Genomic DNA, 10,677 nt, shown 5'->3' with positions numbered 1-10,677 from the left:
GTTCATTTGTAATAAGTATAAGTAGAGTCTAAGGGAAGAGAAAGAGGGAGATCAAGCAAATGAAGTTAATTCTAGTTAAAGGAGAGTTTGTAATCATGTTATAAAGAACTTTCTAGTTTTATTTATCCTCAACTTATCTCTTGTATGATTTTTTTTTTTTTTTTTTGAAATGAATCATATTTTGCTTATTTAATTTTTTGGCTACATAAATTATATCTTTGGGCTTATGGTACATTAAAACCCATGTTTGCTTAAGATAAATCTAAATTGCATGAATCTTTAATTTTCTTAAAACTTTTCACGTGTGATTTAGTTTATGTATAGACCTAACAAAAATTTAGAACTCAGTATGATCTATAGCCTCGATGGAGGAGTAATAGAACAATTATGAGGTTTAAAATGAAATTCTACTATACATTAGAAATATGGTGGATAGAGTCTTGGAATTATATATCTTAGCTAGATACTCTAATGAGCTTAACAGAGACGAGTATTTTTTGGTCTGATTCACAATAACATTAAGAGGGATCTAACTTTTGCACTACTGAGTTTTTAACTATTATAGGTTTAAAGTATCTTAGAAATATAATTTTCTTTTCGAAACCATAGTTGATATCTTTCATTAGCGTACCTTTATAATTTTACAGATATGATAAATATGATAATTCATATAAGCAGCACTAGAGTGAGTATAGGATAAAAATCTAAAAAATAGTAAAAAGACTTCAAGATAGTTGTCCCAGTGCAAGAAAAGAACTAACCCAAACCACTTGGAGAGTATGCAAATCCCATGATAGCATTCAACAAAGTATCAATAGGCCCAATATCCAAGCTAATAATTTTGAGCTAATACTTGCTGACATTCAAATGGTATGAAATTCATAATTTGGGGGAATTATAATAAGCAAAAAATTTTACATTCTAAATTATATTTATTGTTATAAAAATGTTAGTTAATCCTATTTTTTATGTAGGAAATAAATTAAAATTTTCAAAATTGAAGGAGTGTCAAAGCACTAGGTAGACTTCGAAAATTCACACCCCAACCTCTTCGCATCCCCTTTCTGTCTTTTTTGGGTCGTCGAGGAGACTTTTAATGCTTAAGTTCCAAGGAACATTTTTAGAAAAAAAACTGGGTTGTGAATAAGACATCACCTAGAGATTTCTCTCTCATTTTGTGAGGACTTTATGATATGAGTTCAGGTTTCGTATAGGCACAAGCTCCTATAGCTAATTACTCCTCTATAGTGAGAGAGAACTTTTGATTAAGGCTAGTCGTCAAACAAATATGTAGTATCCGGTGTATAAGAGCAGCATGATTTGATATTTGAAAATTTGACATTTAAAATTAAAAATTTCACCACCTTGCACTTAAAATGGATGGTGGGGGTAACGATGATAGTCGCGATTAAGATCTCATGGTTCCGTCATCCTGGATCATTATGGTCTTTAGTCTACTTAGTTAGAGAAGGCAGTCGACACAACCTAACAAAAAAGATCATTATCTGCAGCCATGAGTTGCTTCATCCAAGAATACATTGTAGACTTGGGATAAATATTTGTCTAAGGGGATAAATTTTAATCCACCTTAGCTATTATGCCCTCAATCATATCTTTTTGATTCATTACTCAATGATTTAACGCCGTTTGGGAACATACAAGTTTTTACTATGATTGTAATTTAATAGTGTCATTTGATGGCAAAACCACCCGATTAGAGTGTCTCGGTAATAACTGTTTACATATGGAGCCATTTAGCGGTGAAACAATTGGTTAGAAGATATGTGCCACATCCTTACTAACAAGAGATGGATTGATAATGAATCTTAGTGATATTCTTAACTAGATATTTGCTCTTTATGAATTGAAGTGATTTTCATATTCATCCACCTCAAAAAATTATTGCAGATAATGGATGGATATTTTTGGTCTAAGTATTTTGATGTTTTTTATATTTTAAATATTTTGATTTTGGGGTGATTTTTAAAATTTTGGATTTTCATGAGCATTTAAGAATTTGGGAGGCATTTTTTTTAAATATTTATTGTTTCCTCTAGTTGGGATTTTCTGTCAACAAGGTCATCATCAGATTCTATGGATTATTTCATTTTTGTTGATTGAATATTATTGACTTTGTCTACTTGTCAGTGGGCTCAAAAAATTTGGCCCTAGCCTCCCCTGTTACTTTCCTATAGGCACAAGAACCTATAGTTAATTAGCCCTCCTGACAAAGAAAGAGAACTTTCAGTGAAGACTAGTCGTCAATCATATATGTAGAAATACATAGAATCTGACTTGTAGTAGCAGCATGGACATGGTTGTTTGAAAATTTGGCATTTAAAATTAAAAATTTCACTATCTTGCACTTAAAATGGATGGTGGGGGGAATGGATGATGGACTCGATCAAGATCCCATGATTCTGTCATCCTGGGCCATCTTGGTTCTAGTCTACTTAGTTAGATGTAGTCGATCCAACCCGATTGAAGGATCCTTGTCGGTAGCCATAAGTTGCTTCGTTTAAAGGTACCTTGTAGATTTTGGATGGATGTTTGTCTAAGGGGACAAATTTGAATCCACCTTAGCTAACATAGGGCTTTATACCCTATCGATTATATCTTATTGATTCATATCTCAAGAATTTGATGCCATTGGGAAGTATATAGGCTTTGGTCATAACCTTGATGTAGTGATGCAATTTGATAGCAAACCACCCGGTTCAGAGGACCCCGATTATAACCATTTATCACGCGGTGCCATTTGACAGCAAAATTGCCAGTTAAAGGATATGTGCTACGTCCTTATTGATAAGAGACTATTTGAGAAGGAATCCTAGTATTATTTTTGACAAGACATTAACTCTATGTGAGATGAAGTATTTGCGAATTTATTCACCTCGACAAACTGTTGCGACGGGTGGATGGATTTTGTGTTTTAAATATATAGATGATTGAATTTCAATTTTAAATATTTGGGGTTTTGGTATTTTTGAAATTTTCTAGGATTTTTGGATGGCATTTCAAATTGTTGGAGTTAATCCCTCCGATTGAGATCTACGCTCAACATGGCCATTATCGGGGTGTTTATGTGCATTTGAAAATTTTATTGATTGGACCTTGTCGACTCTGTTTACTGGTCGATAGAGGATTGGGTCCATAGGCTTTAGTCTTTATTGGTGAGTTTTATTTATTGAAGGCCTAATATGAATGTATAAAATAAATATCCCGGTTGAACTTACAATACATATTTATTTAATGCTTCGATCTGTGTCGACTCCTATCTACCCATATAGAAGAATCGGGCTCAAACTAGGGTTTATTTATTGACCTGCGCAGCATCCCTAGATGCCATGTATATACCCGTACCGTAACAAGATCACCGAGGGCCATATGGGTGTATGATACATCCTCTTATGTATACCTATGTGCATATATATTATAATGCATGTGCATGGATGTTTTAGACATTTGATGGGTCTTCTATGATGGCTAGTAGGTACTCGTGTTTATTGTAGCCCCTTTGTATTTGCCCGTAGGTGGCGTGTTAGGTGCACGATTACTATTCATTAAGAAGCTTGCAAGCCTCAATAATCTTATCCAACTCAATATTTAGAATTTGATTGAACTAAGACTCACTCCATTTTTAAAAATAATGATTTGATCTAGTTTTCTCATCCCATAACTCGTATAGAAGTCAATAGGCAACTCCTAGATTATGCATTATCATCATTTCCTATGTTGTCTTAAATAAAGAATCAATCATTTCAACCTTGGATGACTGTGTTCTTATTGATGTCATATATGTTGAAATCAGGGGCCGCCTCCTTGAACTAACAACTACAATGATTGGAGATACTTCAGACCGTCTAGGAGAGTTATGCGAGACATCTGTTCTTTGCATTAACCTTCAACAACATATTTGTTGAATATTGATCATTAACTATAGTAGATATAATGAATAGTGATCTGACATTCACTTGAATACATCTAGATATATCACTTTTTTATTTCCACTACATGTTGAATCCTTCATGTTGCAATTGACATGTTGATTGTGGTATGTGTCTATTGCAGTGTCATTGAATCCTTCTATTTACATGAAATTGAAGTGTTTGATTGGAGGACTGTCACGTTTCCTTGCATATCTCCTTGTGTTTGTCGATCTTAGGGAGATTTTCAGATTTATGGCTTGTCCAAAATTGGCGCTTCGCATGAATATCCATATGCATTGGGGACTTATCATATCTACAACATATCTCATGTTGTCACTCATATGCTAGTCCATATGCTCCTCCATGATTTGTCATTTGTCTATTAGTCGGACTTCATTAACCATCAATTTTATCTATGCATTTGTTATTTGTATATTTCTTATTTCCACCAGTTGAAAATCTACACTTCAATTAGCGTAGTTATCATGAATCAACCACTACATTCATCGAAAGTCTTTGCATTATAGTTTGTAGATAGTTAACCACCTCTCTTACAATGCTTCCATATTATTATTTAGAGATGTATCATTTCCAACATTGCAAGGGACCTATCGAGGTCCAAAGATCTCCCACATCAGGTTTCCGTAGTCAAACTGTATTCCAAAAATCTTTTTCGTTCTTACAAACAAGTTGTAATTACAAGTCCTTTCTCTTCAAGGATTGTTTATGATGGGTTTAATATCATTGTTTATTTGTATTTAGTTTGAAGTAATCATCTTCTAACATTCATTAGGAATTTGATAGCATGATTCAAGCCAAACTCTTTATTGGTTGCTGATCTTTATATTTTGTCCAAGTTCAAAATCATGTCCACTTAACGTACAAATCAAGGTTAAATTTGAGTTTATTTCATTTAGGTTAAAATTTTTATTAGTCATTTGAGTTCTAATAATTTCCATGCTATCCAAATAAAGTCCCCTGTAGTGTTCAAGTTCTTGTCATTTTCAGACAAAATTTCGGTAGCCTCCTAACGTCTCCCCTATTTAGGAAAAACTATAGGAAACTGGGCCTTCTCACCATACTAAGAAAAGCGTGTATGATAGGTATCCTTATACACCGCAGTCGTAATCTTCGTCCTCCATGCTAAGAAAGGCGTATATGAGTCTTCTACACATGTTTGAAAACACAGTTGTTTTCCCACATACGAGTACTTATAAGTATCCCCACTTCGCCGTAGGCATCGCACTAGGTTTCCATCCCACAACGCTAAGAAAAGCATGTATAAGCGATTTTTCGGTACGCCGCGAACACCCAAAATGAGGCTTTAGGTGATTGCCTGCCTCATCGAAGGTCCCACATCGGGTTCCCCTCCCACCACGCTAATAAAAGGGTGTATAAGTGATTTTTCGGTGCACCGCAAATGCAAAAAATGGGCTCTCGGAGTTGTAGAGTGTTGACCTCATTTTTGTATGAGGTCACTAAGGCCCTTCCAAACTCCAGATTAATTCTAGATCCTAGGATCCACTCTAGACCTTAGGATGCTTTCCTAGAGCCAGACCTTAGGGCCTACTCTAGAGCCTAGGATTCCCTTAGATCCTAGATCTTAGAACTCCTCTAGATCTTAGGATCACTCCAACTTCAAATCAATCCCCACCCTTGATCAACCTCAACCTCAAATCAATTCCTACATTTGATCAACTCCAACTTCAATTTGATTCCTACCTTTGATCAATTTAAATCTCAAACTTCATTCAACTCAAATTCAAATTAATTCAAGTTTCAAACATATCCAAACTTTGATCCAATCAATTTGACAATCCAACCTTCAACTTAGACTTTGATCCAAACTTCAATCTAGCTTTTACCTTATCCATTCATTAACAATCACCACATGATTGTAAATGATTTGGATACCCCAATATTGATCATTCAAATTTGAAATCCATTCCAAATCCAGAAATCCAGACTCAAATCCAAAGTCTTAAGGCCTTGTCCTGAACACCCTTTTCAGAGATTTTTCAAACATTTCAAAACCCAGTCAAATGGTCTCTGATTCAGGGTCTATCACTTACAAAGTGATAAGACATGTCTCTAGAGGTTACCCTCCAACTTTGAGCTCATTCTGAGGTCTCTAACCCCAGAATCTGAATTAAAATCCAAAGGCTGTAAAACCTTCAAATATTTACAGCCTATGCCACTGAACCTAACCCTTTGAAGATTTTGATCTTGGGGCCCTTATCAAAGCCTCCAATCACTTCCAGACTCTTGATTTTAACCCACTGAGCAGTAAACTGCATTTTCCAGACCCATCTTTGACCCCAGTTGACCAATGGGTCAAAATTGACCAAAATACCCTTATGGGATTTCAAATGGCCATTTTAACTCAAATCAATTCCAAACTCTTTGAAACCACTTCCAATGAATTTCAAATATCAAACCCAACTTGTTGAACTCAAACCCAGACCTTGGGTCAACCTGGTTGACCAAGTCAACCAAGTTTGACCCATGGACCCATACACCCCTTCTCTTTCAAAATTTTGAATCTAGTCCATTCCAAGTCCTTTGAATGTATGGGATGAACCCTTGGGTACCCAAGAGACCCCTCTTGGTCATCCAAGCCTTGGGCTTACTTGGGTTAGCCTTATGGCTTGACCCAAGTGACCCAAGAGAGACCTCCCTTGAGCCATCCTTTGATCTTAATCAAATTGAATCCAAATCAAGGTGCCATTGGGTTCCCATTGACCCAATACACCTTCCTTGACCAGCCCAATCCTTGGGCTCATTTAGGTCAAGAGTTAGGCTAGCCCAAAGTGCCTAATAGCACTTGGGATTGGGCCAACTCTCAACCTAAATCCAATTGAACCTGATCAACACCTCCCATAGGTGGCCCTAGGTCCAATACACCCCCTCCAGCCAGCCCATGCCTTGGGCTAGCTTGGGTCAATAGTTAGGCTAACCCAAAGTAGCCAAAAACACTTGGACCCGAGCAGGCGGGGACTAAGGGTGGCGTTATCAGCTGGCGCCGCACGTCGGGCACCGCACTCTGGTTTGTAATAAGCAAGGTAATTCTGCCTATGGACATTTATTAATTAATTTATATTTGATGTGATGATTTGATTGCCTTTAGGATTACTTGCTTTTACTAGTTTTTTGGCGATTGTATGCCGCTTTTTGTTTTTGCCTGGACTCGTGAGGCTCGTGAGGGTGTGAAAATTTTTATATTCATAACCTTAAATGTCTAAAATTTTAGTGAGTCTAAATAACATAGAAAGATAACGAATCTAGGGAATTAGCCGGGGATCGACCCCGGGGTCGCATGCATATTTTTGCATTACTCTTTCCTTGCTTTAGACCCTTCCCCGCCTGCGAGTAGAGTCCGGATAATCTGACTTATGAGGACGAGGTGCCGGACCTGGGGAAGTCCAGTCTTCTAAAAAAAATATTTTCTAAGCCTGTTTTTAACTTTCAAGCATACTTGATTTGAGGTTGTCAACCAGCACGCATCGCATTAGAAACATGATTAAAGAGTCAAAATTTTAATTGCATTAGTCCTTAGCATTTTTGCACCCAACATAAGTCAAAGGGGTCAATTAGGGAAATCTCTAGATGTCGGCCCCAACTCTCCAAAACTTTAATTACAACGTCCCTACCACTCTTTCATAAAAGACCGGACTCATCTCTTTTAAATCGACTAGGTGGTTAGCTGGCTCCCCAATCCAGGCCGGGGTAAGTCCAGACCTTGCACTGCATTAGTTAGGATCGGACGACTGTGGTCCAGTGTCCAAAATAGATTTAGGATCCGGGGCAGATCTTTGATCATAAGACCCCAAATTTTGGGAATATAATCCCAAATTTCTAATAAAATGCTCAACTCTAATTAAAAATTCCTTTCAGTCCTAAAACATAAAGCTCAACAGTTAGATTAAGTAGGGACACTTCCGGATGGTTCCGGAATCTCAAAGTGTCCCCTACCTCTCTTCCTTTGAATCTGTTAATAACTGCTCAATCTTGATCCATTCCCTTTTGATTTTCCAATAATTCTATTCATGCTTTGATATCACTCCTAGAAAATCTAACAAAATTTCATTCTTATTCTAATCGAGAGTTTTCGTAGGGGACTTTGTCTCCCTACGATGTAATTAACTACGAGGGCTTGCGCTCGTAGGAGGTTTGGAACCCCACACACCTGATTTTAAAATTGATTTTAAAACTTCACTAGATTTCTTTGGGAAAAGTTAAAGAATGATCGTCGTCGTTGCATTAGAAGAATTATCGTAGAATGGTGTCATTTCCCTTTGGGGAGATACATCCTTCTTCGATAAGGCTTTGGATGTGAATGCGACGATCATACTTCTTGAATATCGTAATTGGGTATTTAGTTGAACTCTACTTTGTTCCTTCGGGGCCATATGAAGTTCTCTTTAGGACCCGATCATAATATTCAAGATGAGTTTACATAATTCTAAGTCTGAACACCGTTATGAAAGTTTATCTTTGTCCCCCGGGGTGATATACTCTTTCTAACGAGTTGATTCGACCTTAGAATTAGAGCTCAACCTTAATCTTAAAATCCCCAAAGAAAACTAATATTTTTAAAATATGTTTTTTCAAAATTCCACCAACATAGAGATCAAGGGGTTATACTTTTGCGGTGTGACGACGACGGCGAAGTGACAAAAGAAATGTGCAAACTTTACAAATTACAAAAGTATATAAATTATGTAAATGAACATAAATACAAATTTTTATAAAATCCCTGCTCTCCTTTCTTTGCATTTTTCTCTTCTTTTTTGGACACATATACATACACAAGCATGTATATATATATATACACCACTACTAACTAATAAAGGCATAAAAGGACAACAATGTAATCAAACCTTTATTTAAGTAGAGATCGGGTAGGTCTTCGTGTAGAGGTCAGTAGAGACAAGAAGAACAACGTTGGAGTAAAGGAATGGACAGATGGCAGAGGTGGGCTGAGATTTTATGCATTTGGCTGAAGGTAAGGAGGAAGAGGATTTGAACGGCTATTGTGGAGGTTAGAGGAAATCAAACTACAGGTTCGACGGCGTGGAGGGGATTCCGATCAAAACTTTCACGTGAGGTGAAATGGATGGTTGTTTGGGCTGTAGTAGCTAGGGAAAATAGCAGAGGGGATGGACGAACAATACATCAGCTCGGTACAGTAGCTTGGAGGCAAGCTTCGGTTGAGTGTAGGGGACTAACAGCCTTCACACAACTCTCCTTGGCATATTGGTTGAGAGCTAAGGCTTCCAACTAAGAGGTCTAAGGTTCGAGTCTATGTGTATGCGTTGTGTGTGTGAGTTTGCCTTAAATGGCCTAAATGTCCCAAAAAAAAAAAAAAAAAAAAAAAAAAAAAAAAAAAAAAAAAACCAACAGCCTTCTGAATGGACGTTAGATTTACCTCGTAATATGTATGTTTGCCCCATTTTAGGCTTCGATTATGCTAAAAAAATTGTTTTGGAGAAATTGGTAGTGCATGTTAGGCCTTATCGTTATTTCGATTGCAACGACGCTATCCGTTTTGTGATCGGACATATTTGGATAGTGTCGAGACCAATTTTTCTCAAAATACATTTTGTTGCATAGGATCCATAATAATTAGCGTGTGTAACCTCAATTTAATAAAGTGACAGTCAATTTAAAGTATTAGCACAATTTTAGACACAACGATGAAGCTCATTTATCAATTGGATGTCGAGCGTCAATTTTCTCAAAATTTGTGCTTCACCAGGGAATGTGTGTCAATCTCTTCGCATGTTTTAATTTGAACAAATTGGCTATTATTCTTAGGTATTTAGGATGTTCTGAACGCAGTGATGAAGTTTGTTTCGCGATCGGACTTTATTTGGGCAACATCGAGGCCAATTTTCTTAATATGCACAGTCTCGCCTTAGGATGTATGTCGGCACCTCGGTCAATCCCAATTGATCAAATAAGACATAATTTGAGTGTCGATGATGTTCTACACGTAATGACGAAGTCTGTTATGCAATAAGACATCATTTGGGTGACGTGAAGTCTTAAATTCCTCGATTTCTGTGTCATTGCCATGAGATTTGTGCTACCCCTTCAGCTGATCCCAATTGATCAAATAAAATGTATATTTTTGGTATTGATTATGTTCTGGACATAACGACAAAGTTCGTTATGCGATTGAATGTCACTTGCGTGACATCGAATGTTAATTTATGGTGTCATTCATCCCCTAAGACCAATCTCATCTAATTTAAATGCGAGGGGCCATTTGACCTTTCAAGTCCTAATCGCAACGGTGCAGTCCGTTTGGTAGTTAGAGGTCATTTGACCTTTCAAGTGAAGTGTTTCGTCAACACGTGCGCCGTTAGATTCGTTAGTTTTGCTCACCTTGCGCGTGGTTCATCGTATATGGGTCAATAAGTGCCCCCAAACAAATATGGTAAGTGTCTTGTGTGTATCACGTTTGTTGTAACATGATTGACGGTCTTTTCAGTAGCTTATTTTTTCAAGAATTTGATTTATTAGATGATTACTAAAGCATTTATCTCTTTTTAATGTATATGAAAATTTTCTGTTGGGAGCAACATTATAACTTTCCTCCAAGAGAGCCTAGTGAGATCGCCATTTGAGAGGCTATTGACAGATAGGACCCTTAGGACAGTGCTGACATTCGAGATAGATTGGAGCAACACTAGGATATGTTATAGGGCGAGATACCTTTCATAGCTTCTTTACCCATTTCTCC

This window comes from Dendrobium catenatum, unplaced genomic scaffold, assembly GCF_001605985.2.
Source record: "Dendrobium catenatum unplaced genomic scaffold, ASM160598v2 fragScaff_scaffold_1548, whole genome shotgun sequence".
Classification (NCBI taxonomy): domain Eukaryota; kingdom Viridiplantae; phylum Streptophyta; class Magnoliopsida; order Asparagales; family Orchidaceae; genus Dendrobium; species Dendrobium catenatum.
The sequence above is the reverse complement of the archived record's forward strand: the minus strand, read 5'-3'. Positions refer to the sequence as shown.